Source organism: Pelecanus crispus, chromosome 4, assembly GCF_030463565.1.
Source record: "Pelecanus crispus isolate bPelCri1 chromosome 4, bPelCri1.pri, whole genome shotgun sequence".
NCBI classification, from domain to species: Eukaryota; Metazoa; Chordata; class Aves; order Pelecaniformes; family Pelecanidae; genus Pelecanus; species Pelecanus crispus.
The window spans coordinates 78576852-78597046 of record NC_134646.1 but is presented as its reverse complement, the minus strand read 5'-3'; positions in this window follow the sequence as shown (position 1 = coordinate 78597046).

Below are 20195 nucleotides of genomic sequence, written 5' to 3'. Positions count from 1 at the left end.
TACCTATTTTAAATTCCAGTTGTTGAGTAAATAGACCTCTGTGGGGATATGTTTGTTTGAAAAGTCCTTTGGGATTAGAGAATATTAGCCCAGCATTCAGCCTGAGACCTATTTTGTGAGGCGTCTTTGTTACTTTGTCAGCTTTCTAAAGCCCTTTATGATAGGTCTCAGCCCTGGTGATATTTATTCAAGTAAACCTAAGAATAAGAGTTAAGATGCAGCTGTTCCAACATTGTGGACATCTTTGGGTCTCAGTGTGTTTCAGCTCGACCCTGAAGTGCAGGACATCTCAGAGCAGACTAACAAAGTATTCACACTTAGGCCTTCAGTATACCACTTAGCCATTTTCCACAGTCAATACCTTTTGCTAATTAATTCTGGCCCTGTATCATTTTGCTCAGGCACATGAACTAGAGAGTTATTTACTTTCCGCCAGTTCACACATAAGGCCCCGATTTTGAACAGGGCTAATCCTGGCACTTTCTTGCAGCCCTGCATTCTGCCCTTCCTCCAAGGAGTAGAGGGTTTATATTTTTGTATTTGCCAGCCAAAGAAAATAAAGTTTTTTGCCAAACGGGGCATCCTCTAGCTCCTTGACTTTCAACTTCATCGCATGGGAGGAGCATTTCCAGGCTAGACTGATCTTCCTTTGCTTGCTATCAAACTGGGTTAGTGAAGCCGCATTTATTAACAGTAGTTAACAAAAGGCAGCTCCGGGTTTTTGTTGTAGCTCCCATTAAGTGTTGGACTTTACCAGCTAACCTAAGTAAAAATGCATGTATTCACTGATTTCATTCTGCATCGGCTAATTCAGGCCACAGGAAACATGATGTAAAATGCTAACATGAACGTGGTCATGTGCTAACCCAGAGCTAGTTGTCACCAAACAGACTGTTTTTCTCAGCTTGAGTATTTCATCAGGCCCTTCACATATGGAAGAAGTTCACTTTTATTTGTCATTCAGATGTGCTTATAGTGTCCAATGTGGTAAAAGCAAACTGTGTTATCAAAACCTTCAGTAAGCCCAACTGGATGACAGTAGGTCTTCTCCATGTAGTGTACCTACTCTTTCATGTATCACACATTAGATAAATGAAATGGCAAAAATACAAAATCAATTTTCATAGCAAAGATCATTATCTGAACTTTACTACTATGCTGTGTCACATGGTGACTGAAAATCACAGGAGTACAGCAAGCATGGACAGCCAGAGCAACCTTGGAGGGGAAAACCAGAAAACAAGGACTCCTGTAAGAACCCATGTTGCAATCCCGTACATTGTTCTTGTCCATCTCTCTCCCTGTTTTATAGACAAAGGGAAAAAGAATCTTAAAATCCCCCAGAGCCTACACTCTCTCAAGGGTAGAAGTCTACTGAGGCCACAAATACCATTGCAGTGAGCACTGCGGTCACGGTGAAATCACGTGTATAATGGGCAAGGCTAGGGAGATACTGCTGCAGAAATAAGCAAGCCAGCCATGGCTCTTAATTTCTGGGACTTGGTGTGAGGCTGACTTAATGTTCCCAGACTGTAACAAGTAGCAGGCATTATAAAAGACTGCATCCCCATTGGGAAAATATTTAGGGCATGTGAAAAATAAAGGCCTAAGCCTGAGCAAATGATACTTAATTGGGGAGAAACTAGTAGCTTCAGGTGGTAATTCATTCAATCCTAAAACAGGGATGTAAAATATGCTAGATTAGCTCAAAATCAGATATCTAACTTTAGGCATCTAGGGCTATATAAGAGCAATCTCAACTTAAGCATCTAAACCAGTTTAAAACTCTGATTTCCCTGCGCCCCACCTGTGTAACAGGAGGCTCATGATATTTCCCCGTGTGTATGTCTCATGGGTGTGTTCAGCAAATGAGTACTTGGAAAGCATTTTGAACTCCCCCTGCAGAAGAAACTACCTTCTTGAAGTGTTATCATGAATATCTTCTCTCCCTCGCTGTATTTGGAGAGTGTGGTGTTTCATTTCAATAGCAAACCCACAGCTGCAGCGTTGTTTGTTTCCACAGGTGGATTTGAAGTAGATGCCATCTTAATCACTGAACCTGACCATGAGGAACCATGGACCCCTATTCCAAAGGCAAGATCTTCCACAAACACAGGGCTTGCTTGGGGAAGGCGTTTCTCTGAGCAGAACACAGATGGATTGTAGGAACAGACAGAAACCCACTGTTAACGAAGCTGAAGAGAAAAACCTGGGCAGAATCCAGAACTTAACTCAGGTAAATAAAATGGTACATTTCTATTAAAAGCTTCATGAATAAGCAAAGATTTTTTAAAATAAACCCTTTCTGGAAGTTGCAGTGTGCAGTATTCTCTTGCAGGAATGATACTATAACACACAAGCATTACAACTTTGGTGTTTTCTCATTAAGTAACTGAACAGAAAAAATAGAGTTGCAACCCAAACTAGGCTGGAGCTATAATACTGCTTACAGTCTATTCTTCTCCGAGTGCTAACCAAGCATAGATTAGGGTTCATCCCCCTGACCGCATTTCCTTAAAAATGGGGTATCGACTCCCAGCTGGTTCCTTCAGCCTGCTTTGTGGGCATGGCTAGAGGCAGAAGGTGCTCTGCCATGTGAGGTACCTGTCTTCGGGGAGCTCATCTCTTTCTGTTGGCAAGGCAGGGAGCCCAGCCCTGACTGCCCACTGAATCTGTAGGCAGCAAAACTTTGGGAATTCCACCCAGACTGCGCCCTCCCCAGCTCTGGGGCCAAGGCTCTGCTCCCTCGTTCAAGAAAAACATATGTAAGTAGTTGTTCAACATGAGCACATACCTGAAACTCAGTGGAAATTAGGTGGATGAGGAAGTGTGTCACTTAAATGCATAGTGCATGAATATGCAGGGCAGGGGAGGGCAGAAAAACATTCTTTTATATTCATTTATGTTAAAAAATGAATTTGGATTTGACCACAGTTACTTTCTGTGAATATTCAAAAGCTGAACTATGCTAGCATGAAAGTTTGTTGACAGCAAATGTTCAGCTATTTTGTGAAATCAAATTTGGAAGTTTAAAATGTGGGTTGTGTTCAAAATTCATGTTACTTTCAGCGGCCAGAGCTGTGCATTGCTTTATCTTTGTACAGGGCTGAGCACACTGGCAATGCTGCTAGAATGAAGGAACAACAATTCTTTCATGAAATCACCAAGTAAATATAAGTATCATATTCATGGACTATTCATATAGCAAAAAATAACAATTCAAGCTCAGATTATTTCTAATATAATTACAGCACTGCACCTCCCAGCCACCACTGCCTGTCAGTTCTGGTTGTATTGACTATTTATGTGCAGAGCTTTTTACTGGTGTCTACATAAAAGAGAGAAACCTCTCCTTTTGGGTGAAGAGGGAGAACTAATTAATAAAAATAAATGTAACCTTAGAATGTAAATATGTCTGCCAGTAAATTATTAAATTCAACAACCTCATCATTTTATGGAACACATGGCTTCCTGAAAGCAGATCTCTATAGACATCAATGGGCCAAATCTGCCTCAACAACGTATCTCAAACATTGATAAAGGCTTTTTTCATATTGCTAAACTGGTTTTGATCCATGTAGAGGTGTCTGCACTAATATAGTAATAATCTCAGGCTTTTTCTGTGGTTGATAAAGACAGTGGAGTGCAGAGGATGGATTTGATGTTGGAAGATTCCTCTTTCTATCTCTTCTTTAATTACAGAGGGTCCATGTGGGGTAACCGAACTCCTAATCACTCTGCCAGACACTTCAGTAAGATATATATAAAGCAATTTGGGACTTTCCTCATAAAGTCGTCAACTTCAAGTTTCATAGTGAGCAAAACTCCTTCATTTATCAGCACATATTTATCCAGCTCCTGCCAATCCTGAAATGACTGACTTGCAGAAGGCAAGCCAGAGCATGTGGTCACATTCAAGGGTGCTCAGTGCTGCTAAGTGCATGCGAGAGCAGGGCTCAGGTGGCACCAAAGTAGCACAGAGCTTTTGCTCACTTCTTTTTGAGTTTCAGTATCCCACACACACACACTTTCCTTTGCACTACATGGTGCAAAACATGTGGGATTTATTCTCACAAGCAACACAAGTGCAGCATTTTTAAGGGCTGCTTCACTTCTCAATAACGCTTGTCAGGCAGCCGCTGTAGAGCAGAGGGAGTCTCGGGCAGGGGATGCTCCTTTCTGACATCCTCTTCTTGCACGGGCTCCCTGCAGCACACAATGCTGCCATCCTTGATTTCTCTCTGTCTTCTGGGCATGGGGCTCTCACCCTGCATCTGGCAGGATTTCTGATGATTTTTCTGGAGACAGTTGGTCTCTCTGACCCATCCCTCATCTCCAAGGATGAGAAGATAACACTTTGCCAGTAAGTTTTCCTTGCGGCTGTGGTTGCTGCCCATCAACTTCTGGCTCCTGAGAAAGACCTTTGCCAAGGAAAATTTCCCAGTACATCTTATAAAACTTAAGACCACTCACTCTTGCACTGCTTATCTCAGTTGTCTGACTGTGTTTTCTAGATCATTGTATCTTCTTTATCCTTTTCCTAAGACTGAGGCTTTTTGCTACTAACAGAGTGCATGAAATATCCATTTCCTAGATAAGGCTGAGTGACTTTGATGTCATCCCAGAGTAATTTTGCCTAAGTCAAATCAGAAATGGCACCAAGTTTAGATCAGGTCTGCAGGCTCTTTGAAATACAGAAGTAAAATTTATTTTCACAAACACTTAATAATATTTTTCCCCTTTCCCCACTATTTGTTTTTGTTTGTTTTTAGTCAAACCTTTATAAAGATTATGTCAGGTCTGAATTTTGAAGACAGTAAAACACCACTCCCAAAATTGAACTTTGAAATGAACAGACAGATGCCCCAGACAGATGCCCAAGGCTCCATACCTGTCAGGAAGGAAGCTGTGGGTATAACGCTTCCGAGAATATTATTAAATAATTAGACATGGATATTGCTATGGCATGTCCACAGAGACATTGTCTTGCATAGGTCTACAACAGAAAATATATCAACAAAATATGTAATGTATATGTAAATCTTAATTCATAGAGTCAAAGAATCACAGAATCATAGAAGGATTTGGGTTGGAAGGGACCTTAAAGTTCACCTAGTTCCAACCCCCTGCCATGGGCAGGAACACTTTCCACTAAGTCAGGTTGCTCAAAGCCCCATCCAGCATGACCTTGAACACTTCCAGGGATGGGGCATCCACAGCTTCTCTGGGTAACCTGTTCCAGTGTCTCACCACCCTCATAGTGAAGATTTTCTTCCTTATATCGAATCTAAACCTACCCTCTTTCAGTTTAAAGCCATTACTCCTTGTCCTGTCACTACATGCCCTTGTAAAAGGTCCCTCTCCAGCTTTCTTGTAGGCCCCCTTCAGGTACTGGAAGGCTGCTTTAAGGTCTCCCCGCAGCCTTCTCTTCTCCAGGCCGAACAACCCCAACCCTCTCAGCCTGGCCTCATAGGAGAGGTGCTCCAGCCCTTGGATCATTTTTGTGGCCCTCCTCTGGACCCACCCCAACAGGTCCCTGTCCTTCTTGTGCTGATGGCCCCAGAGCTGGACACAGTACTCCAGGTGAGGTCTCACCAGAGCAGAGTAGAGGGGCAGAATCACCTCCCTTGACCTGTTGGTCACACTCCTTTTGATGCAGCTCAGGATATGGTTGGCTTTCTGGGCTGCAAGTGCACATTGCCGGGTCATGTTCACCTTCTCATCAACAAACACCCCCATGTCCTTCTCCTCAGGGCTGATCTCAGCCCATTCTCTGCCCAGCCTTTATTTGTGCTTGGGATTGCCCTGACCCATGTGCAGGACCTTGCACTTGGCCTTGTTGAACTTCATGAGGTTCGCACAGTCTATCCTCTCACGCCTGTTAAAGTCCCACTGGATGGCATCCCTTTTCTCCAGCATGTCGATCGCACCACACAGCTTGGTGTTGGCAAACTTGCTGAAGGCGCACCCAATCCCACTGTCCAAGTCACCGGCAAAGATATTAAACAGCACCAGTCCCAACACCGACCCCTGAGGAATACCACTCATCACTGGTCTCCACTTGGACATCAAACCATTGACTGCAACTCTTTCAGTGAGACCATCCAGCCAATTCCTTATCCACCGAGTGGTCCATCCATCAAATCCATTTCTCTCCAATTTAGAGACAAGGATGTTGTGCAGGACAGTGTCAAATGCTTTGCACAAGTCCAGGTAGATGATGTCAGTCACTCTTCCCTTATCCACCGATGCTGTAACCCCATTATAGAAGGCCACCAAATTTGTCAGACCTGATTTTCCCTTACTGAAGCCATGTTGGCTGTCACCAGTGACCTCATTTTCCATGTGCCTTAGCATAGTTTCCAGAAGGTCTGCTCCATGATCTTGCCAGGCACAGAGGTGAGACTGGCTGACCTGTAGTTCCCTGGGTCTTCCTTTTTTCCCTTTTTAAAAATGGGGGTTATGTTTCCCCTTTTCCAGTCAGTGGGAGCTTCACCAGACTGCCACGACTTCTCAAATATGATGGATAGTGGCTTAGCAACTTCATCTGCCAGTTCCCTCAGGACTCACAGATGCATCTCATCAGGTCCCATGGACTTGTGCACCTTCAGGTTCCTTAGGTGGCTTTGACCCTGATCTTCTCCTACAGTGGGCAGTTCTTCATTCTCCCAGTCCCTGCCTTTGCCTTCTGCAACTTGGGTGCTGTGGCTTGAGCACTTGCAGGTGAAGACTGAGGCAAAAAAGTCATTGAGTAACTCAGCCTTCTCCATATCCAGGCAACCAGGTCTCCTGTTTCCTTTTGGAGAGGGCTCACATTTTCCCTAGTCTTCCTTTTATCACCGATGTACCTATAGAAAATTTGAAAATAAATCTTTATGGTTTTAGAAAATCCTCGCTACATTCAGTCCTCTGTCATGATGCTACCTTTTCCCATAGAGATGCTGTAAGAAATTGCCTAAAGTGAGACTTCACTCCATGTACAAAGGACCACTACTCAGAGCACTTACGCCCTGCTGCAAACTTCCTCATCAGGGTGAATCTCTTGCTATGTGTGTTTTTACTGCAGAAAGTAGTAAGTAAGTTCTCTTTTAAGTAGTACATATATACACATAAAGCACAGTTACCCTGCATCCATCCAAATCTCAATGTCTGGAAACATTTATGTCTTTGCATGTGGTCTAGTTAGCCGGAGTGAGCTAAGAGTGCTCATATGGTCACTTACTGCAGCTCAGCTCCCAGACAGCAATTCATTGAGCTGCACTGTCCTCTTTGCTTGCAACTGTGTGAACACATTGCCAGAAGCATTTCATTTCTGCACCTTACTTCAGGAGCCTTCCACACACATTTTCTCTTGCACTGTACCCAGTTTTTATTAAAACTTCTTTCGTTGGAACTGAACACATTTAACTTGATCAGGTCAGATCAATAAATTACAGGGCTCTTTCTGGCAGCTCAGAAGAACGCATGTGGGAAATGTTCCTTTTTGAAGCAATCGGTAAGGAAGTATCCCAGACACACAGATGGAGAGCATGTGTCCACTGAAATTAAGCGGAGCTGGGGCTATGCACCCAGAACAAAACACTCAGCCCTTTAGTAGTGGAAGGCCGTTAAAAGAGCTTGGTGATGACACTCATGCAACCTAATATCTCCATTGATGATATACACTTATTTCAACCACCTAATGAAATTGGGTGGTTTTATTACTTTATTGCTTTCTTGAATTTAATAACATATGAAGGAAAAATTAAATGACCATTTTCTCCATGGTGGAGTCTCTGTTTTCAATTGGTATCTTGTTTCATTCATTTTCTTCGTGTTTAAATGCTGTTCTACCCCCCTATGTTGGCAAAGTTTGAACAAATATACAACCCGCAAAAAGTTAGGAAAAGGGTTTCTGGTTTCCAGTCAAATCTTATTGAACCCAGTAAAAAGCCACCTTATGGAAAGATTCAGGAAATCTCTTAAGCATGGTCATACATCTGTCCTTATTCAGAAAAGCCTTTAAGCATGTGCTTAGCTCCACTTCACTGGGAATTAAGCACATGCTAAAACTCTTTCCTGAAAGAAGTGCCCTTTGGTCCACCACCTACTTGCAGATGATTGGTGTCTTCATCACTCAGCCACGTAGAACCAAATTTTGCTACGGCAGATGCCAAACCGCTAATTGAGCAATGGTGGAGGGCTCAGTGGGGGGCCTGGGCACCTAGTTTTTTAAAATTAAAACTCTGTGAATATCAGGGGACTGTGGGTTTACTCCTAAACTAAATGTCATTTCCGTGAAATATTGAATATAGAGGGGGCAGTAGGGGATGGGATAACTGATGTTTTTCTTGTTTGCCACCTTTGATGCTCATATATGTGGGGTGATCCTGAAAACAACCACTCTCCCACTTAGGGTTTGCCATAGCCATGGACCTCTGCTCTGTCATTATAATGAGACAAATATTTGCCATGTCCCATTGCACCGGGGAGGAGACCTGAGGAAGTGTGCAGATCATCTGCTATTGTGCATCCTCAGTTGACTGAGGAGCTAACAATGTTTAAGTCCAGGAGATGATAAATGGTTCAAAATACATGTTATCCTGAGCTGCCACACTTTGCTCCCTTTTACCTTTATTTTCAGAGCTACCTGCCCCTCTTCATTGCCTCAGATTGGTGCTTTGGGCCATTCTTGCACCCAAAGGGTCAAATCTGAAATGGACCATTCCTGGACAAAATGCTCACGTACCCAGCTACAGGGGAGATGCTGAGCTTCTTCAGCCGGCCAAGGCCTGGGTATTTTTCCCCACCTGCACACCTCAGGGGAACAGTAAATCCATCAGTAGTGCCATTGCACATATTTCAGCAATCAAGTACTTAATGCACTACAGCAGAAATGAGAATCTAATAGCGTTAAAATCAGTTTGTCACAGAAGGAGCTGGCAGGCTGCCCTGCTCACTGAAACAACAAATTGGCATCAGTTATACTCGCAAACAAATGAGTCCAGCAGCCCAGGGCTCCCAGAGGCCTGAGTATAAGGCATAGCTGTGAAATGGCATGTGGGAAGGTTATCGATTGATTTATCTTGGAAAAAGCACCAAAATAATCAACATCTTGTAACTTTTAGCAATATTTTTGAAAATGTGATTCTTGCCCACCCACAAGCTTTTTGGAGCCATTTTCCAAAGCTGGAGGCCAGCTTATTCACGGCAGTTGGTGGCCCACAAGGCTCCTGATCTGCACACAGGAAGCACTTATGTGTGTAAAACACACCAAATTAAATCCATATGGAAGAACTGTCAAATCTCAATTGTTGGGTGCCTGTCCCAGGAATCTCCAAATTAGGCAGGACACTACAGGTGACTGAGGTTAGTAAGTCTGCAAAAGAGACCAAAGACAAGGCATTGGTGAAATAAGCAGAATGAACAATAATCTCAGAGCTAGACCACTTGTATTGGACACTCACATGGTCAGGAATTAAATTGTCCTTCCCAATATCTGTGATATTCAGTTTCGAAAAATAATGGAGAGCGTCCTGGACCAAGAGCAGAATGTCCAAAAGTACTAAATTAATTGTGAGCCCCTAGTCTTCACTTCTCTCACTCCACATCTCTGGCTTCTCCTACTTCATTGTCTCCACAGACAGAACCTCACCAATTCCTTTGGACGTGAGAGTCTGGCACCATCAAGGCTCTTCCTTTTTCTGAGGTCAAAAGAAGGGAGGTTTAATTAACACAGTCAAGCCTGCAAACTCATACCCAGTCCTTCCTATGGGATGTGAGCTGTGCCTTCCTCTCACTCCTTCCCTGTGGAAAAGAGACCCTGAAGATAATGAAGATAAATGTCTTCTGCATATGATGGGTTTGAAATTTTTTTTAAGTTTTAGACATGTAATTCTGTCTCTAGGCACCAACTGAACCATGGTAATGGGTTGTGAGCACTTTCTAAGGCTGCTGCAGATGACAGCTTGAATACACTGGTTTAGGACTTTTGCTGATGTATTTTACCTCCCCTTCACTGCAGGTTAACAGCATAGTCATGTGCCTCAGCTGACATGCTGTGACTTGGAAGATGCAGCTGCTCCACTGATTATTACTACTGGACATGACTATTTGGTTGGGGTTTTCACCAGTATCTTAGGATTCTCTGGATCCTGACTTGGGGGACGGACACTGGCTCCTGGATATGCTTCAAAGCTGAGAAACTCTTTCCAGCTCCTTGCGAGCCCAGCTTTGGGAACTTCAGGATCAGCATTCAAACTTTTCATGAGCTGCAAATGGAACCTACAAAAACATCTGACAACAATGCACCTGGCAGCTAAAACACACAGCTTCAATAGATACCAATCACCATGGGCTCTCCACCTGGCTCCTAGGAGATAGCCACCTTATCATCTCTGTCCCTCAAGCTCCTTTCCTATACATCTTTTCTCTACAGGTGCCTGCTACCTTTTCTGTCAGAAATGGCCTGATATATTCAGTAAAACAAGTGTTGCCCATTTCTGTTTAGCTTTGAATTCTGCTGCTCCTATTTCAGACTTAAGGGAGGGCTTGTGCACCCACTTGTTTAATTTTTCCAGCTGTACCATATGGTCTAGTAAAAATGAACACCTCATTCTGCTAATCTCGCCCTGTTGTCTTATGGATATTCACACTGAGAGAGCTGTTGCATCTGGCTGGATCAGAAAAAATGTGCACCTGTAACAAGTAATACTCTTTCCAGGGTGGGTGTTAGGGATTGTGTCTCTGTGACTTCTTTCCAAGCTCATGCAGCAACCAAAAATTAATCCTTTAATGTATGTATACAATTTTAAAAATAAAGTGATTAGAGAAGTCCGTGACTGTTGAACCACAGGGTGGGGAAGGGACTCAAGAAGCCAGCTAGTCCTTATCTGGTTGTCCAGTATCTGTTAAAAGCAGGTCATTCCCCACAGGTTTGCCTGTCCTGTCCTTAAAGCCCTTTGGTGACAAAATATAGGCAGCCTGCCCAAACAACCCAGACCACTGCATCCCTGTCTTTTTCCTTAGAAAGACTATGTTAACCTGAAAAGATGTGTTGAGTCTTTATTGACTTAATTTAAATCCACATCTTGTCATAGTCACCACTGCAGTTCTCGCAAATGATGTCTTTGCGCAGCATTCATTTAATGTATACCTTTGCTTTTCTTTGTAGGTTAAAGAGTCCCGTTTCTTGCATTTTTTTATTGGGAGAAAAAATTCTTACCCATGTGGGACCTGAATCCATGATTGCAGGTTCAGAGATCAATATCTCATGCATGAGACCACTGGGACTGCTACTCAGAATTTATGATCCAGATTAGTAAAATCTGTTGAAGTTCTCTCTAGGCCAAACTATCTTCTATGGAAGCTATACTCTTGGACAAATTTTCACGTTTAGTAATCCAGGAAAAATCATGTCATCATCAGAGGGAGTAATTTTGGTGCATCTTAGCAGAGGCAGCAGAGCACTACAATACGTTATATGGATGGATTTAATGCTGACAATATAAATAGAACACCGATAGGGATATCCTTCCTTTTAATGTGGCATAAGTGACAAAAGGTGATCTGCACGTTTCTACAATCAGGGAATGTTGTCCATTTCCTGATTCTGGTGCCAACTCTGCATTTAAATTCCAACCATATTGTTACAGTCCATTAATTTTCGTAGACTGAAGCTGTTGCAGTGCCACACAGGGAAAATATGTAGCACAGATGTGTTTGTTGTTATGATTTTTCTCTTTCTTTTTTTTTTAGCAATAGCTGTAAAATAAAACAATAAAAAACACTCCAAACAAGCCATACTTGGACTAAAATTAAATCCATCTCACTTTTTGGCTGGTTGCAGAGATGCAGTGCTAAACTTGGGAACACTCCTGCCACCTATTTGCAATGTAATTAGAGTTCATTTGAAGTCTGATGGAATTTCACTCCTATTCCAAAGGACGTCAGTTACAATAAATGACTTTCTTCGACCAAAGAAAAGCTATTCCAAAAATTAAATAGCGAAGGGCGACTATGCTGCAGGCATCTGAGAGGTGTCTAGCTTGCTCAGCTTTTTGTGGATGGAATGGAACTGCCATTAAAAGCAGCTCTAGTGCATTTGGTCAGAGGAACTTGTCCTATAAAGTATTCAGCTTGTTGCAGTTATTCTTTCTCTCTGTGTCACTAATTTTGAACAGCAGGGCGAAGGCAGTTGGAGGACACCACCACAGCAGGCACAGAAATACTTGTGAGAATAATTCCCTGCATTAGGAGGATGAGCTAAAAAGGCACAGGGCCAAACTTGGCTTGTATTAATGCCCTGGCTAGCACATGACTTAGAGAAAAACACCAGTGATGCCTGAATGTGGTCCTTCTGTCATACAGCTGCTCTCAGTACACCAGCAAACCCAATAGAAATGGTGTTTCCAGAAATGACACTGCAAATTAGCCAGTCCCTGCCATCATTTTCCATTGGAATTTGTTGCATAAAGTAGGAAAGATGTGAATTCCTTTAGGTTCCCTCCAGATCTGTGGTGTCACTATTGGTTTATGTGACTATAGTATGTGTATAACTTTTTGCCTTTTTTAGCAAGAGAATGATTGTGATCTAATGGAATGCCCTTTGCAAATTTTTATTCATCCCTTCATCCAAAAAGGTATATATCCCCAAAAAGGTATATATCCCCAAAAGGTGAATTAAATAGTCCTCATAGACATATGTGATATGTTCTATATAGCTTACAGACATCTACATTATTACATTAAGCATATGCCTATATGTATATAACTGCCCATTAGTACTGAGTTAGCATGGGAAACAGAAAGGAAGTAGATTTTTATACCATTATTAGTATGCTTACTTGACAGCTATACGAGTTTAATATTAAATACTGTATTAGACACCACCACAGCTAGCAGGCATAAATTTGTCCTACCAAAAGAAAGCTATATACACTGTTCATGTTCCCTGGTGTTCACGACATCCTTTCTCATATAGTTTCATGCCTTTTTGTTGGTGAAGCTGCATTCAGTGCAGCTTGGCAAATGGTCGTGTTCCTATTGACTTAATAGGGTGATGACAGTTTGCATCCACAGAGGATGCATCCCAGGAGAAACTTCTTTTGGAGTAAAGTGTTAGCGTGGCCAGAGTTTATCAGGAAAACCATCACAAGCAAGTGTAGAGCCTAACAAGATGTACGTACTGCATTAATTTTCCACTTCACTGAGTGAAGTGAGTGGCTACACCAAATACAATTTCTTCTACAGTATCTGGAACATACTTAGCTGTGTCATCAGAAATAATCTTTAAGAAAATGAAGACTTTACCAAAGCTATTTAAAAAGTAGCAATAAAGCAAAAAATCTTATGAGGTGGTGAAATAAGTGGTCATAATTCATTTTTATAAGAAGACAATACAGTGAAGATGGAGACAGACCCTTCCTAGAGGTGCACAGTGGGCAACAGGCCATGGAGACAACTCACAAGAGTAGAAATTCCAGGTGGATATTAGGAAAAAAATTCCCCATGAGGGTAGTCAGACATTTGAGCAATTTGCCCAATGATGCTGTGCAATATCCATCCTTGGGGATATTCAAAACTCAGCTGGAGTAGGTCCTGAGTAACCTGATCTAAGCTAGCTCTTTTCTGAGCAAGTGGTCAGACTATGTGGTTTTCAAAAGTCTCTTCCAACACATTATTCTGCCTCCATGACTCCATGATAAGATTTATGTGGTTCACAGGAGTAAAATAGCTTTGCTGTATTCCCAGTTCTTAGACAGACTTCTCCGACAAGGATGGAAAAGCCATGGGAATTCTCTGCTTTAGTTTTTCTACCTGAAAAATGGAAACTAAAATATTCCTCTAATCACAGTGGCATTTGTGTAGTGTACACCGTCACTGTCTGCCAAATGCTTCAGGTCCTTAGAGGACTAATATCATACACATATTTAAACACATTATGAATAGCCATTAAATGGTAAGAGCAACACTGGAACTTGTTTTTAGAAAAAATACTTGGCCGTTGGCAATTGGGTTATGATTCCTGAAAATGTGCTTGTAAGTATTGCCTAGAGAGCTGGGACAAGCTACAGGTTGCCTGTGACTTGTCTGTGAAGTTTGTGTTATCCAGAAGAGGTGATTTTCATGCCTTCACATGCCCCATTACCTCAAGCCTGCTTGAAACCTGGTCTGAAAGGTTTCAGGTGTCAAATGAAGCCAAGACCCATCCTTAGACAAGTGATGGAGTTCCCATCATTTGGAGTACATGACTGGCCTCTAAGTTAGCTCATTTTGTTTCTGGTCCTTGACTGAAGAGACAGTTTAAAATCTGAACATCTGTAGGTGACCAGCAGCAAATCCTGAATGGGCAGCAGAGGAGAGTAAAGAAAAACTGAATTTACTTACACACAGCTACCCTAGCTCACTTCTACAGGGCAGGTATTTGCACAACCTTAAGTTCACCTCACTCCAGAAGAGGCACAAAGAGCACTTGAGAACTACTTAGATCCTTAAAATAGGATGTAAGTGGGACTTAAGGGCTGTTCCAGCCATCTGTATGGATGGGAAAGCCACCTACAAAGAGAAGCACGGCCCAGACAAAGACCCGTTCATGGGAGAGCCCACAGATAATGAATAACAAGAGGTTTGAATGTAGCTGAGTGTCCTGGTTTCGGCTGGGATAGAGTTAATTTTCTTCCTAGTATAGAAGCTGGTATAGTGCTGTGTTTTGCATTTAGCATGAGAATAATGTGATAACACACTGACATTTTAGTTGTTGCTAAGCAGTGTTTATACTAAGTCAAGGACTTTTCAGCTTCCCATACTCTCCCAGCAAGGAGGTGCACAAGAGGCTGGGAGGGAGCACAGCCAGGACAGCTGACCCAAACTGGCCAAAGGGCTATTCCATAGCATATGGCATCATGCTCAGTATAGAAACTGGGGCAGTTGGCTGGGGGGCAGCGATCACTGCTCAGGGACGGGCTGGGGATCGGTCAGTGGGTGGTGAGCAGTTGCATCACTTGCTTTTCCTAGGATTTGTTCCTCTCTCTCTCTCTTTGTTTTCCTTTTCATTACATTTATTATTATTATTATTACATTTGTTGTTATTATTATTATTATTAAATTATTAAACTGTTCTTATCTCAACCCACAAGTTTTCTTACTTTTGCTCTTCAGATTCTCTCCCCCATCCCAGCGGCGGGGAGGGTGAGTAAGCAGCTTTGTGGTGCTTGGTTGCCGACTGGGGTTAAACCACGACACTGAGGCCTATAATCGACCAGAACAGGAAAGAGATGTTCAATGCTCTAGTGGGACTCTGCAGCCAGACCATTATAAGTGTGCATGTGTGTGTGTGTGCATGCACATATATGTATATAGGAAGAAGAAAATACTTCTAAAACATGCACACACACACTAGGTGATTACTGTGATTTTCTTAGCATGCTTGGGAAGATTGAATGAAAAATAATGTCAGACTTGTTCTGTATTCAGCTATGGAGGACAAGAAATGCTGCTGCTAATAAAGGCAGATTTGGCAGCTGTGGAGCCTTGGCAAGGGTACAGAGTTCCTTCGTGAGCTACTGAATAGCTCCAGCTGTGCAGAGCTTGAAATGTATCTTGAAAGCACTGAAAGACAGCTGTCCTGCTCCACTGCCCTGCTTGCCTGGCTGAGAGGATAAGGGTGTTTTTAATTGTAAGCTTATGCTGTACTTTGGGTTCTTCCCCTGCCCATTCCCCCTTTTCCTGGTGCAATAACATAAAATGAAGAACTTCTCCATGGGACAACCAGCAGGTACAGTGTGACAAATCAGCCCAGTGCAGGATGAATAGTACTGCAGATTTGATCTAGGTCCTATGGCTGGCAGAGGGAGAGACTGCTGCCAGAGGCACGCTTTGCATTATGGCAGGGTTTTGATATTCGCACAGCTCAGTCAATTATATGGATCCTTTGTTGCTCTGCTCCACCATGGAGATAAGATGAAATTTTTTTTTTGTACTGTGTTTGCAATGAAGTTAGCAAGGCAGGAAGAAAAGGATGGTGCACTACAATGCTTTGTGTCCCAGTGGAGTAAGGCCTTCTGCCTCCTGCAAAAATGTCAACGCTATTTAACAGGGAAGCGATTTTGGAAGTGGTGGCTGTGTGTCCCACTATACCAGGTAAAGCCCAGGGCCATCCCTGCAATGCCTTTCAGAGTATGCTCAGCTCTGCGTGAAATGCAGCTCAGCTGCTGAGAGACTAAATTAGGGCTTAACACTTTCTTGGTCAAGTGGCAAATATATTAGCCACCAGTTAAGTTTTCCTCACCCTTATTGTTCATCTTCCTCGGACCATTGGGGAGGGCACAGCTCTTGCTCTCACTGCCATCCCACCATAGAGCCCCACAGTGCAAAGAAGCCATTTGCCTATGATTTTTCCACTGGGACACCGCTGAGAAACCTTGGTGGTCTGATGGTTAGAAGTCTTCTTCCAATTTCCAGATGCAAGCTTATTTATGACCATTTCATACTCTTTTCTTCTTGTGCCAATGTTGTTTCAAATAGCTCTTCGTTCTTCAGGTATTTCCCTGAAACACTTTGTACAGGTGAGTAGATGTGTGGGCATGTGTGTACGTGCACACACACTGTGAAAACTCTGATTTATTTCTATAGAGACCTGTCAGCCTTCATTTCTCTTACTAAACAAAGCTGATGAATGTCTGCCCAATTAGACCTTTCCCTCCTGGTTTTGAAGTCAATGAAAAGTTGTCCATAGGGGAAAACCACATTTTGGTGACTCAGTGTCTTAGCCCTTGCTGAGGCATGCAGCTATTTCACAGCAGGGAGTCACTGCCTCCGTGCCAGAAGCCAAGCGGGGCAATCTGGACAGCTCTAAAGGAGTGCCAGGAGACTCACTCTGGAATGACTACAGTGACTCAAATGCCTTGTTTAACCCAGAGAGAGGTGGGAAATTTTGGTCATGTTGTTCATTACTACGTAGAACCAATTTTTCCAGCAAGGGAAAAAAAAGTGTCAGTGTCAACAAGCCAAAAAAATTAGCTATTATTTCCCAAAAGACAACAAAAGGCTTTTTCTTTCTTTTTCTTCTTGCTCACTGAACCTCAAGATAAAGGTAAACATGTTGTTGCAGCCAGGGCTATCCTTTGAGGTGACCTGTAAGGTCAAAACTAGGGTTTGTTTTGGGGCACCAGGTAGATGGAGGGGTCATGGGACTGGGGAGGGATGCACTAAGCTGAAAGTGGAGTTGCTGGAAGATAAAATAAGGAGTTGTAAGGAATCCTGGGGAATGGGCCAGTTTAATTAGAATTCTGTTGGGGTTAAAAAAAACCACTTTAACATGTTGTTCCTTAAGCATTGGGACTTAGGGAATACTTCTTGGGCTTCCTGTGGCTCCCTTCCATGTGGATTCTCTCATGTCAAATAACTATGCAGACCTCACACTGTGACCTTTCCCACTAGCTTAGTCTCTGTCCTGTACCCCACTGCTAATTTTCCTGGACATTTTAAAACATAATACTGTGATGCCTTTCCCTTTCCATCAAACTGCACTGAAATCAGCCAACAGTCTCAATAATTAAATGGGGGGTAAGCCTGACAGACAAACAAACAACTACAGCACAGCTGCATAATCCTCATTTCCTCAGGAAATGAAGCAAAATATTACAGCGTCCATGTATTAAAGCTATGTAATATTTTAATAAGAAGGATGTAGATGTTCCCCCGTTGAGACCTTACTTGGCTTTTAGACTGGCGTTTTTGTCTTTCTTTGACCTTCCTCTGAAGATTAAGAGTTTGATTGCAGCTGGAGATGGGACGCATAGATTGCCTGAAAGTGTCAAGCTATACCAAACCATGTCTGAGGATCATATATGCCTGGTTAAACTCACTGCCAGGTGCTGGGTCTGGGAGGAATTTCTTGCCTCCCTTTGCAGAGTGGAGGACTGTCCCTTTCCTAGCTTCATCCATGTGTTTTCATTTAGGGAATTCCCTGATATTGCCAGAGCTCAATACATCTCTCTTGTTCCCCTGCAGCATGCCATTGTTCCACAGACTTGAAGAAACTCCAGCACTGAAGCTCTGGCATTTTTTGGTACGGACCACATGGACTTACTGTGTATTGCAAGATCACCTGCTTCAGCAAGATGGGGGGCTTGGTGATTCAGCTGGTCCCTTCAGGGACAAATTTTTTATGAGTTTTGCTGAGGGATTTACAATGGTGCCCATGGCTTGTCTGCTCACTCTTTAAACTGAATGACGACGAAACATGGGCTAAAACGTTCTTCCCCACCAAGTGCCAGAGACCTTCCCCAGCTGGTAATTTAAATCAGTTGACTCTGAGTTTCGGAATGAAGATGTTTTAGCTGAGTAAATTAATTATTAATTATTATAATTTAAATTTTTAATTAAATTAATTCTATTTTGTTGCTTCATTAAATCAGCTCCACATCTTTTGAGATGCATTTGGTTGTGTGTTACTAATATTCTTGTTAACAATTTGAATTGCAGCTATGCTCAAGAAGTTTGAGATGCTTTCTGGAAATAGAGGTAGGTCATGCATTAAAAACCTTATTCTGAAATAGATGAGGTGGAGAGGAAAAGAGCACAGCATACAAACATCTTGTTGAGATATAAATAGCACTATTAGCATTGTCGTGGTAGATTACAGGAGCTGCAACACCATCATCAGACACAGGTGATGCTTTTAATCCATTTGATGCTTTAACAGGAACCAGACCAGCACTTTAAATCTTGCTTGACAGGCCACATGGACCTGTTTCTGCACAGGAAGTCCAGCCGAGTGGTGCACCACTAACATGGGGGGTGGAATGTACATGACTGTTTATCTCCAGTTGTTGGTGTATGAAGTATGCTATTAATACAGCTGGTCACTTATTGTTGGCTGCCTGTTTTATAGGAGCTGTCATAATGATGACTACCATCTTTTCTGTTGCATAAAGATAAGACTCTGGTGTCCTTGGCAGACTACAGACAACTCATTTGCTGAGCAAAGTTATAATCTACCTATTTTAGCACAAATGTGGCATTCAAACCTCTCAGCAAGTTATCTAAAACCTCTATGTTATGGTAACGTTTCACTATTCCAGTCTGTGGAAGCTGGAAACCAAAATTTTGTCACTAAGTACAACATTCATCAGACTTGCTGAAAGGTTGGAATAGCATTTTCCAGCATCAGATGATGGGCAGCCAGCAAATATTGTGAGTTGCTGAGCAGTTATAAGTTTGAAATGAAATCAAGCTGGACTGAAGGAGCTAATATCTTATCTGGGACACCCAGACCACGTGTCCACCCTGCATAATAATGTGCCAGTGTGCACTCACAGCCTCTTCCTTTCCCCTAAAGAGTGCAACACACACTGTAACTGTCCCTGTAGCACCCTTAAAGCAGAGGGGAGAGGATTCAACTCCTCTGCTTTAGTTATCAAACTTTAAACTTGACCCTTATCAATTCAGACATGTGAACCAAGGTGCATATTGTAGCAGCATAGTCATCTTCTCTAGCTAATAGACACGCAGATGAGTCAGTGTTTAGAGGAAAGGGGGACTTTGGTATCTCAGGTAGGAGACTAAGCTTTGGTGGGATGCAGCTGGGGTTGTTTTCCCTAAGACCCTCCAAAGCCAGCAGAGAGAAATTGGGTCCTCCAAAGCTTCCTTTAGGGGTGTAGCCTAAATTAGGTGCTCTGAAACACTCTCTGGAAGACCCTTTCCTCTCCAGTGACTGTAGGTGGAGTCTGAGGAGCTCAGCCTATTCGTTTAGACCCAAACTTAGAGGAGGACAGCAGGTAGCATGAACATCCTCCAGAGGAGGTAACCTGTAGTGTGTCCAGAGTCACAAGGTAACTACGGTAACTACATGGCTGGGTCCCATGGCAGCCTTGGTCCTCTCCCATGGTGTGCATATGTCACAGACAGCAGCCTATGCAAAGGTATGCTTGCAGACACACTGGACACTTAGTAGGGGCAAATTGGAGAAATAAATAGCTTCCCCATAGAGACGAATGCCCTCTGTTCAGGGGGAGGACAGTAAAAAGAGAATTTCCACCTCATTTATAAGTTCCAACAAGCATTATTAATGTCAGAGTAAGACAGACTAAGAAATTGTGAGAGAGTGCAAATAAAAGATAAACTCCTTCAACCTTTCACCCATAGGTTATTTCTCAGTTGTTTCTTCTTCAGGTCTCACATGCCTGAAAGCTTGCCTGTTTTCTTCCATGCCT